The 18,204-nt window shown below is 32.6% G+C and overlaps 2 long non-coding RNA genes across 2 annotated transcripts; both read left to right on the top strand.

Moving 5' to 3' along the window:
- Positions 1–632: 632 nt before the first annotated feature.
- LOC110905774 lies at positions 633–2,219 on the top strand. Its single transcript, XR_002573404.2, has 3 exons — positions 633–762; positions 1,262–1,328; positions 2,142–2,219. It is a non-coding gene; the product is annotated as an uncharacterized LOC110905774 (long non-coding RNA).
- Positions 2,220–16,865: 14,646 nt separating this feature from the next.
- Positions 16,866–17,712, top strand: LOC110909072. The gene is made up of 3 exons (XR_002575110.2): positions 16,866–17,146; positions 17,314–17,396; positions 17,466–17,712. It is a non-coding gene; the product is annotated as an uncharacterized LOC110909072 (long non-coding RNA).
- The last annotated feature ends 492 nt before the right edge of the window (positions 17,713–18,204 follow it).

The raw sequence follows: 18,204 nt of genomic DNA, 5'->3' as shown, positions 1-18,204 counted from the left end.
CGCCACCCTCTTTCCTCTTCAAAACCCACCACCACCGCCCTCATCAAAACCCACTTTTGTTGAAATCGACTCAGATCTACCGCCCTTATCAAAACCCTCATCAAAACCACCACAACCACCGCCCTAATCTAACCCTAACTACCACTAAAAAGCTCTAATCTAAACAATCTGAACTGACCAAAGATTTGTTGGAACCCCGCCGCTGTCACTGAAATCATTTCCTCTGAACATAAGCATCGCCGTCGTTTCTTCCAGCACCGATAGTTTGGTTTCAAGTTAACCGCGGGTGGGGCGGTGGTGGTTGATGTTGGTGGAGTGTGGGAGGGAGAGACAGAGAGATGTAGAGAGAGTGATCAGCTTTGCGCAGGTGGGGCGGTGGTGGTTGTAACACCCCGAAAATATAAACCTTTATATTAAAATTATAAAGTATAAATAAACAAGAATTAACCAACTAGGAATTCTAACCTAGTTAATTACAAGTCTTGAGATAACATACACTAAGGTTAAAACACTAAAACTTAATGCTAGATGATGAGTGGAGGGACTAAACTAGTCAAAATTGAAAGTTAAATGCTGAAATAGTAAACAAAACATACCAAACACACCATTTGGTGTGTCTGGTCGATCAAGAAGGAAGGGGGCGACCATGGATTTTCTCCAAGCCCTAGCTTCACACAAAACTCACAAAATTGAAGCCTCAAATCTGTCCTAAATCAAGTCTCGAACATAAATTAGTGATCACCTCGTTGAAAGGATCATAAGGTATGTAAAATTTTGAAGTTTTGATTCACCATGAATTCTAGGTTAAAGGTGAAAAACTGAAATTTAACCTAAATATGTCATGCATGAATGAATACTGAAGTAATATGATGTCTAGAGTTAAACCCTAGGTGATTTCTTGTGAAAACCTTGCATCATATTTGTAGGGATTGTGATTTACATGGTAAGGATTAATGAGCTTGAAGAAGCTTGATAAATACTAGGATTATGATCCTTGTTCTAGCACAATCCGAATTTGGGAAGCAATTTCAGAAATATTGATGTTAAAGACATATGTAGAATTGTCTAATTAAAGCTAAATTGAAGTTATGAATTTGGTTTGGTTTATATAAAAGTCTAACCCGCTAGGTGTTTGTTGAAATGCCTAAGTGAGGATTTAAATGTTAAAAGAGGATGAAAGCGCAGATTTGATCATGGTTCATAATAATGCGTTAATTGTCATGAAAAGAGTTCTAAACAAGTTGTAAATTGGATTTTCTAGGCAAAGAGTCCGGATCGTCAAGCGGACAAGCCGGAGGGAATACACGTGGGAAAGGCGTGCTTTAAAGGTACGAAATTCATCGTTTCGTTACATTATGTCTAATTGTTAGTCTTATGTCGTCATTCTGAAATACAGTAAACAAGATTGACCAATACGTCTCGAATATGACTAGTGTCTTAAACAAGTAAAATGGGTCAAAACAAGTGACAAATATGAATTTTGAAATGTCTTGTATAATGCTTAATTCAGCACCCAACGGGTCAAAACGAGTCATGTAGTAAACTTGAAGCTAGATGCCATTACTTGATGCATGGTTATAAACAATGCGTAAGCCGTGTGGCGGATACGCTAAACTAGTTGGGAAACTTAACTCCTAATATAGGAGTTAAAGTTCAGAAATTTGTAAGCATGATGAGTAGCATTAAAGGGCAAGCTCGAAGCCTTGGAAACAAGCATATAGTCTACACCATAGGCAATCCCTTGTGGGAGTAGCCAAGCGTTATCATTAGTAAATCTGGGTATGGGTAATTAGCCTTAGTCAGGTGTTAATCTTGTACGAAAGTAAACTACACTAATGCAGGAAGTGAATCGACAAAACTGCAAAAACAAGAAAACATGTACAGCAACTACCGTAAATTACGGTGCCACCGTAATTTACGGTAGCCTGGAAAATGCTACGGTGGAATTCTACTACCTTACGACAGACCTTATATACCCAGTGGCCACCGTAACTTACGGTGCCACCGTAAGTTACGGTAGTGCCAGGTTGAATGTTGAAACTTTTCTTTAATTCTTGATTTCTCGAATATGTTTTCGAACCTAGTTTCAATCATGTTAAATTCCAAGAATCATAATACTAATGCTTGTCTAAAATGTTCAGTTTCCAGGTATTCAAAGTAGGAGGATGGTAATCAAGCATAAGTATCCGAACCGAACACTCATACCAATGCTTCTGCACTTGAACTGTTTTGCTTTTAAGTCTACGTAAACACTTGAAGTTTCTATCTCGATTATTGTCTAGTAGGATTACTACGTGGATGTTATGTTTAGTTATGGTTTAAAACCTCGAAAGCTTTTGTAAACTCTAAAAATTTGGTATCAAATGCAAAGTCTTATATCATTAATCTAGTATTTCAAGTTGGGTCTTACAGTGGTTGATGACGGTTGTGGAGGGTGGTGGTTGATGTAGGTGTTGGAGAGGGTGAGGGAGATAAACACACACAAACTGTGTGTTTTTTCTCTGCAATATTATGTATTATGTATATATTAGACATATTAATTATAGCTTATATATGTATATATTAATTACAGTAATTAAAATATACACATAAGTCTCAAAATAATCCATCTCATCTTGCCACATAGGAAATGGAGTGCCATGTAGGATAGAAAATTAACTAAGTTAGTGTTTGGTTAACGACGTGATGTCATCACAAACTACAAGTCAAGTTGGGGTGTCGGGTGTCAAAGTGTTAGTTGGGGGTGGCAACGGCCAAATGCTGATAGTTGGGGGTGATAAAATCGAATAACCCTTAGTGTAATTATAGAGATTGAAGAGATTTAATTATGAATGTTCTCAAAATTTAGACCAAAACATCATAAAATTGTTTAAATTAAAGAATAAAATTATAGACATTTTTGGTGTCTAAATTGAACATACCCAAGGGCCAGGAGACTATTCTTGACATTTAATGAACCTTGCATGGACTTGTAACTTTTAAACCCTTTTTGCAACGTTGATGGTACGTTCCATTTCCAGATGTCCACCAAAATCCACATAGTAATTGGTATAAGATTAGATGTGTTTCTAGGGTCATAAAAAGTATGTTTGAGTTTTAAATAACTCTTATTCCCCACTCTTTATATGTTTATTTACTTAACAAAACTTTTATATTAATAAAAACTCTTGACAAGATAATATACCATATATATATATTACAATGTATTTAAGGTGTCTTATATTATTTACTTTATTGATCTATAATCAAATATTTATAAGTATAAATATCTCACCATATTGGAATTGTATATCTTGCCCAATACTTGACAGTTACCAAATCATTCAAATTCTATTCAAAATACTCATTTATTACAAATCAGTATAACTTAAAAAAACGAATTTTAATTAAATGAATAAACTATAAATAGAATGAAACTAACAAATTTACAATGTGTATTTTATTTTAGTTATTTGAGGAATTAAACATGAATATAAATAATTACAATTATAATTGTTGGGCTAGAACTGTTATAGGCATAAAATATGGGTATCAGAAAGAAAAGAATTGGGCTCACTAGTGATTGGGGTGGGTGGAGTTTGAACTCCCACAAGCCCACACTTTTCTTTGCAAACTCATGTCATCATCATGATTCATTTCTCATCATCATTCAAATATGGACGCAAATACGAGTTCACTAGAAACTCTTATCGGAACTTTTTCAATAACGACAAACTATCTTATTCCTAAATACATCTATACTTGCACTTTTCATAAATGAACCCTTCACCTCTAGGTTAGAGAGGAGACACCTTATTACCACACAATGTCTCTTCTATTAAGGACCCTTATCGGAACCAACACTTGAATTATAAACCTTATGAAGATACGTTAAGGTGTGATTTCAATGGCCGATTGCAATATCACTACAGGGTCATTGGTTGTCAAATTTATACATAAGATATATATGTAATACTAGCGGGAGAACCCGCGCTTCGCAACACAGGTCTTAATAATTTTCAGAGAAAAGTGCCTGGACAGTACCTGTGGTTTGCTCCATTTTAACCTATAGTCCCTTCACTTCTAAAATTACAGCTATGGTTCCCAGCTTTTGCACTTTTGTTCTCGAATAGTCTCTAGCGTGGATGGGGGTTAGAAAAAAAAAGATTAAAAGATTAAAAAATACATATGGGCCCACCTATCCACCTACCCACCCTATCCCCACCCCAACCCATCTCTTCTTCCCCCTTCTTTCTCTTTAACCTGCAACAACCTAGAGTCACCGCCACCACCGATCAAAGGCAACCAAAATTAACCCCACCGTCTCTGTCTGTGAGCAAACCAAAAACGACTAGTCGAGTGAGTTTCATGCAATTCTTGATGATGGCTCCAAAACCCTCGTCCATGGGTTTACTGGTGACTCGATCGGGTCTGTACCGACCGATTATACAAAGAGAAACACTAAAAGATCCGGGCAGATTTTCGACATGGTGATAACCGCTGCGTTCGTCATCTGCTGACAAAAGAAAATGTTCACTTCTTCTATCAAAACTCCTTCCACCAAAATCACCACACCCTCCATTCCATCATCATCACCTCCTACAAATCTTGCCAGCTTAGCCAGTGTAGAAGAATACTTGGAATTAAAGAAAAGGCGGGCCAGAATAATGGTTCTTCAAAGAAATCAAGGGAAAGATGATATGCAAATCCTACAGATTCTATCTGAAGAATACAAGAAGGTCAAAGCACTTAGAGGTTATGCTAACATGATCTGCAGGAATCTATCACATGATCCAACCACTGATGCAGATCTCAAAAAGCTGCTCAGAGAAGATTATCTTAACTACATTATGGTAACAAAACCATATGAAGCTGAGAAGGATCAATTCAATGGATGGCCAACAAAATCTTTACTAGATGAAATAGTAAGGATAGAAAAGTTGAAGCTATTTCCCAATATCACTTCTTCAACCCCAAACTGGAAAGATGGCAAAAAGCCTAATGACAAAAGGACTCTGAAGATGAAAAGAATGAAAGAAGAACTGGTAGCTGCAAATAAAGGCACCATGGAGACTCTGGCTAAATGGAATGATTCAACAACCTTTAAGAGTTACAAACAGTTAGATATTCAAAGAGAAAAGGATCCCTGGATGCCAAAAAGACTAGAGTACGAGCAACTAGATTTCCCTATCAACACATTGATAAATCCTTCTGAATTCCCTTCAGCAAGAATCATAGCAAAACTGCAAGGAAATTTCTTAAAAAGAAACATAACTTGAAGAAGGATACTAGAAAAGAAGATCTAGCTTACACAATCATGGGAAGACCAGTATCTCCTAACTCATAAGAAATAACTCTGGTCCAGCAAATCTCCCTAGTCAAAGAATTGTAAAATGGAAGTTAGGCAAAGACACCTATGAACTGACTTTGCTCAAGGCTAGTGGAGAAAATCACAATGAAAAGTGCCTCAGGCTTGAAAATTGAAGATCTCCAAGACTTAATAAGTCTACCACTGGAATGAGACCCAGAAGACACTGTTTCTCTTGACTTTGAATTACAATTCAAAGGTTAGTTAAGAGAACAGTTGATGAGAGAATAAAAGTTGATCAAATAACCATCTGTTTTTGGCATTATCTGTTCTAAGGGGAGATTGTTGGACCTACCAAAGAACAGATGATATCTAAAAGCCAAAACATGACTCTCGAATCAAGAAATAAACAGCAAATGAAGCAATTCTCTCCCCAAAGATAGTGAATCTTGAACACTTATTCAGAACATCTATTCAAGAGCTTGGCTAACATCTGATGAAGACCTGGAGCCGCTGTTCAAGAATATAACAACTTTTGAAGGCCAACATTTGTTGAAGACCAAAGCTCTGGTTAAGCCAAGGTCTGTTGAAGAAGACCAATCATCTGTTAGGCCAAACAGATGTTTGGGCAACTGCAACAGTGGATAGCTTAGACACTGTTTATTCAATGTAACAGTACTTATCTTATCAGTGTTTTAGTATAGCCTAGATTAGATTATATGATTGCTCAGATGTTTGCAAACATCTGAAAATCTTTTCTGTTATGAATGTTAGATGTCACTATCAGGGTGAGGTCAGCTAACATCACAAACTGAGCATTAGTAAGTGTATAAATAGATTACACTTGTTAGTGATCTATTCATCACTTCACACACATTCTCTTTTGTACGAATAGCTCAGTGAATGATCGACTGAGGGGGAGATTGCATAATCATTGCTGTAAAACTTTTGAATATATGAATCATTAGAAACCAGTTTATGAAAATGTCTCTCTATTTGTGAATTTTATTGTGATAATCAGTATTTATTTGCAAATAGCAAACTCAGATCCTAACAATCTTAAACTAAGGCAATTTTTTAATATTTTATGATCATGAACCTTTCAAATACCCAGTGACGAGCATAAACTCAATCCGTGACAAGCGAACTAGGTGGAAATTTCTTAAATATTGTGCTCATTTGTAGTTGTGGCATACACTCTTTCTGTGTCTCTTAGGCTAAAGGGTATGGTTATGACCCTCCACACAGGCTCCATGTCACCCACCTCTAATCCACCATCCAAAACCACTAGGTGTAGTCATGTCCCAAACCACTATCCCCTTTATTTTTTTAATATATTTTTTCTCTCAAAATCATCAAATGGGAGTGTCGTGGTAAACGTGGTTCAATTCACGAAAACCACCATCAATCAAGGAGGGGGGGTGGTGTACCATTTGATTAATGGTCCTATGTGGCAAATAATGTTCCAACCCTTGTGTCACACCCCAACCGATGACGGAAACATTGGGGCGGGACCAAATAGATTGCAAGAGACTTCGTAACACTAAATGTGACAAGTATTTAATAAACAATATTTCATTTCATTGCTAACCTCAAGTACATTGTTCGAAACAAAATTACAACAAGTTTGAAACAAAACAAAATACAACAAGTACTAAAGTTTAAAGGTGGGTTTCTAGTGATCCTACTAGATTCTGTTCAATGTCATCATTATCATCAAATCCCTGCATTGCGTATTAAAGTATAGTTCAATACAAAAGTATTGGCGAGCATACAAGTTTGATTACTAGCATAAGTATAAAAGCTTAAACGAATCCACATGACATAATTGTTAACTCAAAACTAACATGCAATACTAGCATGCAATACTATACAATACTAACTTAAAACTAACATACAATACTATACATGAATAGACCGTTTTGTTTACTTCACATGACCTCAAGAATACAGGCGGTGCGTTAATCATATAACGTTATACATATTAAGGGAGGCTTGTACGAAGTTAATGACAAGTATAAAGCATAATAATAGTCTAGCATATATGAATTCAAGTATAACGTATTAAGCATGTAAGTTGGATTGTTTTGTTTGTGATTTAAGCATAAAGTATGTGATTGCGTGAGTTTAATAGCATATGCGTATTGCACCCAAAAGTGTTAAAAGTAAAAAGGGAGTCATGTATACTTACGGTTTTGCAAGCTTTTCGACTAAACCGAGAGTTGATGAGTTGTTGAGATGGGAACACCGAAGTTACCCTACATAGGGGAAACGAAGGTGTGTGAGTATTCGCGTTTGTGGAGAGTTCGGATTCAAAATTCTAAGTATATAAAAGTATGTATACGAAAAATAATTATCTAGTCTTAAACACTCGTTTTTGACACTATTATTTTCATGTGATTTCATGGGTCTAAACTTGCCCATTAGAATCGTTACGAGAGGGTTTAAAACATAGGTAATATAACCTATTTTCATGACATATAACCATAACCCGGTTAACATCAATAGTTCGGTTAAGTATATATATATATATATATATATATATTATATAGTACATTTTAAATAATAAGTCCATCATGAATGTCATAGAAGCCAAGCATGGAGGTAGGATGATAAACATCTATTGAACCTTATTGTATGATTCACCAAAGCACAAGGTTATCAACATAGTTGATAACCCGGTTGGTCATGAAAATAAGGGGAAAAAACTAATCAATACATCAAGTAGTCAAGTAAGAACAACGCGGGTGTTTCATATCCATCATGGAAAATGTTGGAGATGCGGCGGAGTTATGTTACTTTAGGTCTAGGAAACTACTTGGTATTCTTGCCACTAGAACAAGTGAAGTCGTGGAACAAGTTTGGAGAGCCAAGGCTTCCATGGTTCACACTTGCACATGCACAAGTCTTCCAACATTGAAGGTTGGAAGCATGGATGGTTTCATCACTTAGAACATTTTGGGCGGTATTTTAAAGAAGATTAAAGCTTGTTTCTTGGTGGAAATCAACCACAACACAAACCCACAACTATGAACTTAGTTGGGAGCTTGGTGGGTACAAGATTCAACCAAGTTTTAATCAAGAAATGTAAGTTACAAAAGTATAAAAGAAAGCAGAATAATAACTCTACTTTGGACCTCAAATGTGGTGAGGTTTCACCTTAGTTTGCCTTGGCAAACTTGTGAAAACCTTCCTAGAGGTTATCCAAGTAGAATGAAAAAAGAAAACATAAGGAAATAAGAAGAAAAGTGAGGTAAAACTCACTTAGAATGATTGCAACTTTCTGCCAAGTCTTGTAAATTTGAGAGAGATTAAGAAGGTTTGGGAGAATTTAAAGTGTATGGAAAGTGTTTAGGAGTCTATGGGGACTCCTATTTATAAGATAGGATTAGGGTTTAGGTAGTTAATGAAGTAGTTGGTGGTTGGTAGCTGGAAACGGGTGAAAAGTGGTAAAAACACAGTTGTTCATGTTTTCTGCCCGAAATCCCGTCGCCAGCTTCGTTCGTGCGGATGAGTGGTTTGTACGGAGGTGACATATTTGTGCGAAGGTACTGGTCGGGGCGAAGGTAAGTTCGTGCAAAGGTAAGTTCGTGCAAAGGTAACTCCTTCGTGCAAAGGTAAGTCCTTCGTGCAAAGGTAAGTCCTTCGTGCAAAGATAAGTTCGTGCAAAGGTAAGTTCGTGCAAAGGTAAGTCCTTCGTGCAAAGGTAAGTTCTTCTTGCGAAGGAGATGCTACGTCCGCAAGAGTGGGGTGGTTTGGGTTATATTGCGTCGTTTTCTCGTGTTTTAGCCGGTTTTAAGTATTTCAAGCATATCTGAGTAACGTATAAGTGTAATGCATGTATAAATATCAATTTCAAGTGTCTGTTTTCGTGTATGAGCATGTATTCAAGTTTGTAACACCTGTTTCAAGTATGTAGCATGTGTATCTATAAAAAGGAATTCCATTTTGATCAAGGCTTCGGATTACAAGATAGGAAATGGAATACGAACATGATACGAATACAAGTTTTGATAAATAGAAATACGATGACACTTTCTAAATAAGGAAAGTACAAAATGCGAAGCATTACACCATGCCACCCCATTGCCTTAACCAACGTCAATCAAATGACTAAATCAGAACTATGGGTGTTTAAATATCCGGATCCAAAATCAAATTCGAAATATCCGAAAACCCGTATCTGAAATATCCAAAATTTCGAAAATTCGAAAACCAAATAATCTGAATTTTCGGATTCGGATATGAATGTCTAAAAGTTTCGGATAATCGGATTATCCGATATCCGAAAATTAAAAAGAAATAGTAAATATATATTATATGAGTACTATGTTTATTTTAAATATAGGAAAAACAGTAAAAATTAGTAAATAATTGAATTTGAATGTAGATTTAGGAATGTTTTTTTTTTTTGTCTTCAATGTTAAAAATTTGAATAATCGAAGACAAGTTGAGTTTTAACATATGCACGAAACAGATTTTTGAATTTTTTTATAAATTCACATATTCATTTAAATAATCGAATCCATATTCGAAATTTCGGATATCCAAAAATCGGATATGGACGGGTTCGAATATTAATATTCACTATCCGAAATTTTCGAATATCTGGTTTTCGAATATTCGAAAAACCGGCTAATTCGAACTTGAACAACCCTAATCAAAACTCTATATATTATATGCAAATTACCATGAAAATGCTTTCCATGAATGTATCTTGTAACCTTTGTGTCACATAAAATATATGTCAACAATTAAGACGTTTAAATTGAGAAAAAAATATTGAATATTAACTTTAATTTGTTTTTCGTATTTATTTATAATTCGTTTAATACGTGTTGAAGTTAACTAAAGAATTTGATAGTTAAAAAATAAACTAAGGTTTTGCCATTACCCGATACAAATATCTATATTATCTATATTATCTATATTACTATCTATATATATATATAAATGAGATGTGATTTGGGCTATGTGGCATTGGATTTGGGACAATTTTGCTGATGTGGCAACCTCATTTTTTGAGTTTAGGAGGGAATTCTCAAATGCAATAAGCATTCACGATTTTAACAAAATGGAAGCGGGATCCGGGAGAGTTTGGAGGCGGGATCCGTTTTAATTCAGGTAACCCAATTCTAAAAATGGATAGTATATATTATCTTCAACAATACTTCACAACCTCTATTTTCTAAACCCTAGCCTCCTTCCCTCCCATTCATCGTTGCTTCTACTAGATTCATCAACGTCTTGATGATTCAACAAACATGTAACAAATCTTCTTTAGATTATTAGCTATCTTCTTCGTTAATCTACTTTTTGTGTATCTGTTTTTATCGATAGTATTCATTCATTCTTTTTTATTTCATCCATTTATTTTCCAGTGATTGGGGCGATATTTTTTGCTCTTTTTTCTTCGATCAGTTTCCTATTCATTTGATTTCAACAGGTATGTTGTATATTAGTTTGTTTGGTTTGATTTTCATTCATCCCTTTATTTTCAGTCTGTTTCACCTTACAGATGACACTAATTCTCTATATGTTTTATCTTGGTTTTCATATTTTTCATCTTTTATTATTGATTTCATTATAGAACAGTTCGTTTTTAGGGTTTTAGGTTTTCTTTTTCACCTTTTGTTGTTCATTTGATTATAAAATAATCAGATCTAAAGATGTGAACAATGGAATTTATAATTCCCCTTTTGTTCTTTGCTTTTAGGTTTTGTAAATTGGTGTTGTTTAATGATGTGGCATACGGAATGTTATTAGTTTTATGTTTCTCTGAGTTGACTGATTTTTGAGAGCTTCTCGTTATCAATCAATTTGTTTCAATGCAATATGTAAGCTTTTAGTTTGTTGTTGATGATGATATGTTTTGATTTTGTCCGAGGTTTTTTGATTGTGTTGATGAAGATTTACAGTGGTCTGATATTTTTTCATCCGGTATAATGTTTTTGTCTTCGGAATATTGATTTTGTTTCTAAAAAAATAAATATTTTTTATTTTTTTAAACCGTTTCTTTTTATTTTTGGATTTGGAAGTTTCTCAATTGATTAAATTATCTTTTAAAGCTTATTGATTGTTGATTTAGGAATATTGATTGTTTTTCTATAAATACTTTACCGTTTTATTTTTTTAAAAACCTTCATATATATTTTTCAGATATGCATCCCTTGCACAACAGTCCTTCTTTTTTAAAGCTTATTGATGAAGATGACCCGATATTTTTGGTACGTTTATGTGTATTCTAATTACTAATCATATTTTAAGTAAACTGATATTTATCTTTTTTTTTATTTTGTTTTAAACTTATAGCAAATAAATGGTGATTTATATTTAGTATGATAATTTATGGCATTGGATGTTAGTGATATAATTTTCAGAATTCAAATTTTAAATTTTAAATTTTGAGGTTTCTATTTTAAATTTTAAATTTAAAATTTTGACCAATTTTAAATTTCGTTAGTGATTTATTTTTAGTATGATAATTTTGCGGAATTAAGGTTTTTGTTTCTATAAATAAATGGTGTTACGTTTTTAGAAACCTCAAATTTAAAATTTTAAGGTTTCTATTTATATTTCCGGAATTTAAATTTTAAATTTTGAGCAATTTTAAATTTCGTTAGTGATTTATTTTTGGTATGATTATTTTCTGGAATTAGGGTTTCTATTTATATTTCCGGAATTCAAATTTAAAATTTAAAATTTTGAGCAATTTTAAATTTCGTTAATGTTTTTTTTTTTGAAACCTCAAGTTTAAATTTTAGTGATTTATTTTTAGTATGATAATTTTTCCGGAATTAAGGTTTCTATTTAAATTTTAAATTTAAAAGTTTTCCATTAATGTGTTTCATTTTAAATTTCGAATCTGTAAATTGAATTTAAATTTGAAATGTTAGACTTTCCTAATGAGTTTGTTTGATTTACGGGATTGGATATTAGTGATTTGATTTTCAGATTTTAAATTTTAAAATTTGAAGTCAATCATTATTTTAAATTTAAATTTTGAAGTAAACCATTATTGTGTTTGATTTTAAATTTTGTATACTTTGAAATCTTGATTTTTTTTATGAGATGTTTTGACTATATTATTTGTAATTTTTGGGATGCTTCGAGTCTTTGACTATTGTTTTTGCACTCGAGTTGCATATCTCACAAACTTTTTGTGTTTTGTAATTCTAGGTGAAGAGCTTCGTTCAGACTTCTTCCCCTACAAGGAACTATTGAATGGGTTCCTATGAGAAGTTGAAGAAAAGGTATATCTTGCACTGTTTTGTGAGTTATAATTTTTTGTATTTTAGTTATAAATTTTGTATTTAATTAGTTTTTAATTCTTTAAAGATGTCTTTAATTTCTTTTTAAATATGTTTTTGTTTCTATAAATAGATTAGTGTTGTTAAAGATAATTTTTGTATTCGAAATTATGATTTGGTTTCTGTAAATAGACATTGTTTCTATAAATAGATTACAGTTATATTTTTTTTAAACAATGGTTACTTCCTTTGCAGTTATGGATAATGAAAACAACGCTCCTTCGTTATTAAAGTCGATTGAGGACTATGATCCTATATTTTTCGAATTGTTCGTCGACCAAAGACAGGTTAGTTCAGTTTTGTTGGTGTTGTTTGTTTTTTGATATGTATAGTCTTTCTTTTTTATTTTTGTCTTTAGGTGTTAATTTGAAATTTTATGTGATTATATTTTGAAGTTCTTATGGTTTGTTTTGTGAGTTATAATTATTTGTATTTAGTTATGATTTTTGTACTTAGTTAATTGTTAATTCTTTAAAGATGTCTTTAATTTCTTTTTAAAGTTGTTTTTGTTTCTATAAATATATTAGTATTGTTAAAGATGATTTTTGTATTCGAAATTATGATTCGGTTTATGTAAATAGACTTTGTTTTTATAAATAGATTACCGTTATATTTTTTTTAAAACAGTGGTTACTTCCATTGTAGTTATGGATCATGAAAACAACGCTCCTTCGTTGTTAAAGTTGATTGGGGACTATGATCCTATATTTTTGGTATGTTTCTTAAGTTTTCAGTTTTGTGCACACAATAAGTTATTGCAACTTATATGTTTTTTTTTTGTTTCGATTAATAGGAAATACCATATGATTTTGCAACCTTATTGTGGGGAGAACAACTTTCATATGTCAATGTCTTGAAATTATTGATGATGATTTATCGTGAGTCATTGAGTTATAATTTTTGTATTTAGTTAGTCGTTAATTCTTTAAAGATGCCTTTGATTTCAATTTTAAAGTTGCTTTTGTTTCTATAAACAGATTACTGTTGTTAATGATTATTTTTGTATTCGGAATTATGATTCGTTTTCTATAAATAGACTTTGTTTCTATAAATATATTACCATTATATATTTTTTTAAAACAATGGTTACTTCCTTTGCAGTTATGGATCCTAAAAACAACTCTCATTCGTTGTTAAAGTTGATTGAGGAATATGATCCTATATTTTTGGTATATTTCCTTATTTATTTGATTTTTAAATTTTAAATTTTGAAATCAATCATTATTTTAAATTTACATTTGAAAGTTTTCCATTAATGAGTTTGATTTTAAATTTCGAATCTGTAAATTGAATTTAAATTTGAAAGGTTAGACTTTCCTAATAAGTTTGCTTGATTTACGGGATTGGATATTAGTGATTTGATTTTCAGATTTTAAATTTTAAATTTTGAAGTCAATCATTATTTTAAATTTAAATTCTGAAGTAACCATTATTGTGTTTGATTTTAAATTTTGAATGCTTTTGAAATCCTGATGTTTTTTATGAGATGCTTTGACTATATTATTTGTAATTTTAGGGATGTGCTTTTATTTTGATTCATTAGGTGTTTATTTTGGATGGTCAGGAGTTTTTGGCTGCAACTATGTTGGACAGAGATATGCTTGCTATTGCTGTAAATTGGTACCATGTCGGTTGGTTTTGCTTGGTAAGGTTAGACTTTCCTAATAAGTTTGCTTGATTTACGGGATTAGATATTAGTGATTTGATTTTCAGGTTTTAAATTTTTAATTTTGAAGTTAATCATTATTCTAAATTTAAATTTTGAAATAAACCATTATTGTGTTTGATTTTAAATTTTCAATTTTGAAGTCAATTATTATGTTAAATTTAAATTTGAAAGTTTGCCATTAATGTGTTTGATTTTAAATTTCGAATCTGTAAATTGAATTTAAATTTGAAAAGTTAGTCTTTCCTAATAAGTTTGCTTGATTTACGGGATTGGATATTAGTATACTTTGTTTATTGGGTTTAACTAATAATTTGATTGACTCGGTTGTTAGATTTGTGATGATGCGTCGGACAAACAACATTGGGAAAATATACAGCCTTGAGCCTTGGTAAGTTAACACATTAGTTAAGGTTATGATGTTTTTTCATGGCACCGACACATTATTGAGTAGTAGCGCATTAGGTTAGTGATATTAAAATTTGTGCCTTGAGAAATTTTGTATATTGATTGATGTTTGAAATTGATTGTGAGGTCTTTGATTGTGCATTGTATTGCTGATTGATGTATGATATTTTGTTGATTGGCATAAGGTATTAGATAAGATGTGTTTGAAGTTGTGAAGATGAATAAGTGAGACATGTGTAGCAGATATTAGTGAGTGCACAACACATTAGTTAGGGTTTTGAATTATTGCTACAGGTTAGTGATGTTAGAAATTGTGTTATGAGAAATGTGTAGATTGAATTATGTCTGTGTTTGATTGTGACACCTTTGATTGTGCATGAAATTGCTGGTTATATGAGATTTTGTTGATTGTAGACAAATAAGTTTGAACAGAACTTATTAGATTTGAAAGTTTGTCATTAATGTGTTTGATTTTAAATTTCGAAACTGTAAATTGAATTTAAATTTGAAAGGTTAGACTTTCCTAATAAGTTTGCTTGATTTACGGGATTGGATATTAGTGATTTGATTTTCAGATTTTAAATTTTAAATTTTGAAGTCAATCATTATTTTAAATTTAAATTTTGAAGTAATGGCAATCTGAGTCTGATTTTTTTTCGTGATTAATATCCGCTTGAGTAACCCAATCTGAGTCTGATTTTTTTCGTTAACGATTCTGGTCAACTTTCCCGATTTGGGTTTTCTGCAAGGCTAATCATCTAAATTAATTTGTTATTTTTATGGTTTACCATTGCATAAGTTAGTATAATTTGTTGACAAAGTTTTGTTTTGTGGGATAGTAGTCATAAATTGAGTAATATTCACGGTTTATGTGTTTTTATTTTGATTCATTAAATAAGATGTGTTTAAGTAATATTCAAGGTTTATGTATATATGAGATTTTATTGATTGGCATAAGGTGTTAGATAAGATGTGTTTGAAGTTGTGAAGATGAATAAGTGAGACATGTGTAGCAGATATTAGTGAGTGCACAACACATTAGTTAGGGTTTTGAATTATTGCTACAAGTTAGTGATGTTAGAGATTGTGTTTTGAGAAATGTGTAGATTGAATTATATTTGTGTTTGATTGTGACACCTTTGATTGTGCATAAAATTGCTGGTTATATGAGATTTTGTTGATTGTAGACAAATAAGTTTGAACAATTAGATTCACATTTAAGTATACAAAATGAGAGGTTATTATAATCTGAATTATATTCTGAACGAAAAACTGAAAGGAAAAGGAAAAAAAGAATAATTTAACACAGAGAAAAGAGGATAGAGAGAGAGTTGCCACATTTTTAAAACAAAAAATATAAGGTAACCATACTTCTAAAATCTACTATACTTTTTAATAATATTTTGTGGAAAATGGACTATATTGGGTAGGTAGTCAAACATGGTTTTTAGGGTCAAAACGGCTGTGTTGGGTTGACTCGACACTTCTATGAAAAACTTGATGTTTTTGACCTTAATAAACATTTTTGTAGATGACCAATGCATATCTCTATTTGAGGAATTCTCCAAAGATCCAGAGCCGATTGTTTCATAGAGCTGTGAAGTTGCGTTAAACATACTGGATTTTGAACGATCCGACAAACCATTCGAGGTACTTGGAAGATTAAGTCTCTTATCTGGGTGGTTGTTACAGGTTTAGGATGTTAAATGATTTTGGATGTACTCTGCGATGTCGATGATTCAGAGATGTTGGTGAAGCTCAGGTTAACAACTTCATGTGAATATTTTAATGAATAAAGTTTTTGTTGTTTATATTTTCTAATTTAAACTTTTAATTAACTTCTAAATTTAATTAAATGAGTTTGTTTTGCAGGTTCGAACAACTTCATGTGTATATTTTATTATAAAAAATAAAAGTTTTTTTTTTGTTTCATGGGTCGTTCAGAGAGGCAAGTTTCTGCCTCTGGTTCTTGCCCGAAGTTTCTGACCTTACTCGCAACCCATTGACTACAACTTTCAATTCAAAACAATTATAAAAAAATTACGTTTGAAAACATGTATTTTTATTTTATTTAATGACATAACTCGATTAATATAAAATAAATTTTTCTACCCGCGAAGTTCGCGGGTGATAACCTAGTATAATACATTTCATTTCATTAGGATTAAAATGTAATTTCTTTCCTCAATTTTAAGATGGCAGTCGATCAGTCATTGCCTTTTCCCCAATTTTTCATCATTTTCTCCCAAATTTGCCCCCAGTTCAATGTTTGTCGCCTACATGACGCCTGGACATTGAAGGATGGAATCAAAAGGTTATGGTGTTCAATGCTTCACCGGTTCGACTTCTCCGCAATCATTATAGTCGGTTTACACACACAAATGCCGTCTGATCACAACCCAACCCTACTGCATATAAATCCCAAATCAATCGATCAATTCTCCAAATTAGGGCATTCAAATCTCAGATCTAAAGGTATTGATTTATAGACCTGTGTTTTAGCTTCTGGAGTTGTACTTGTTTTAGGTTTTTGGAGTTTTAATTGTTGCTGACTCAATTGCACAATAGAATTATCTGCAATGTTGTTTTGGTTTTCAATTTATGGAAATTTGGAACATAAATTTGTATTATGCTTTTGTTAGGTTTAGAACGCATATGTGGTGTGCTGGAAGAAAGCTAAGCTTCACATTCTTAAAAATATATCTGGAATTATCAAACCAGCAAGGTATGTATATATCTTATTAACTAGATGATATTGTAGTACAAAGTTATTAACTAGATGATATTTATACAGGATGACACTTTTGTTGGGGCCACCATCTTCTGGTAAGACAACACTTCTGTTGGCTTTGGCGGGAAGATTGGATCCGAGCTTAAAAGTTGAAGGGGAGATAAGTTACAACGGTCATAAACTCAATGAGTTTGAGCCTCGAAGGACAGCGGCTTACATCAGTCAGAACTATATTCATGCTGGAGAAATGACTGTTAAGGAGACCTGTTGGATTATTCGGGTTTGTTTACGGGTCATGGGTCGATGCGTTATCGGGTCGCGGTTTAACGGATTACGGGTCCAAGTTTAATGGGTCACGTTTCATCAATAATTTGCATGTGAAATGAGTTGGTCAAAAGTTTGACCTGCATGTTTACGTTGGAGATCATGGATGTGAATGTTTCTAATTTGTTGCTGATTTCATAGAGATTTTATTGAGACGTGGACTAAGTTATTTGCATGATTGTTTTATTATAAATAGTGATAGTTTATTTAGTAATGTACACCCCATCATTGTCTTTCGTAACAGAATACAAAGAAACCTTCTTCAGTTTTACCTTCTGCAACTGTTACATTCATATACCTATACATATAATTGTGTGTCTTGTGTGAGTGTTTAGGGACCTGAACCAACAAGACCCTTGAAATCTCGGCAAAATGCCAAGGTGTTGGATCTCGTTTAGGTAACTTAATTAGCCTCCATATAACATCGGTTTGTTAATATACGATTAATGACTATAATATAAACGATGAAATACAGAAA

Source organism: Helianthus annuus, chromosome 14 (assembly GCF_002127325.2).
Source record: "Helianthus annuus cultivar XRQ/B chromosome 14, HanXRQr2.0-SUNRISE, whole genome shotgun sequence".
In the NCBI taxonomy this organism is placed as follows: Eukaryota; Viridiplantae; Streptophyta; class Magnoliopsida; order Asterales; family Asteraceae; genus Helianthus; species Helianthus annuus.
This window is presented reverse-complemented; position numbering and strand designations above follow the sequence as displayed.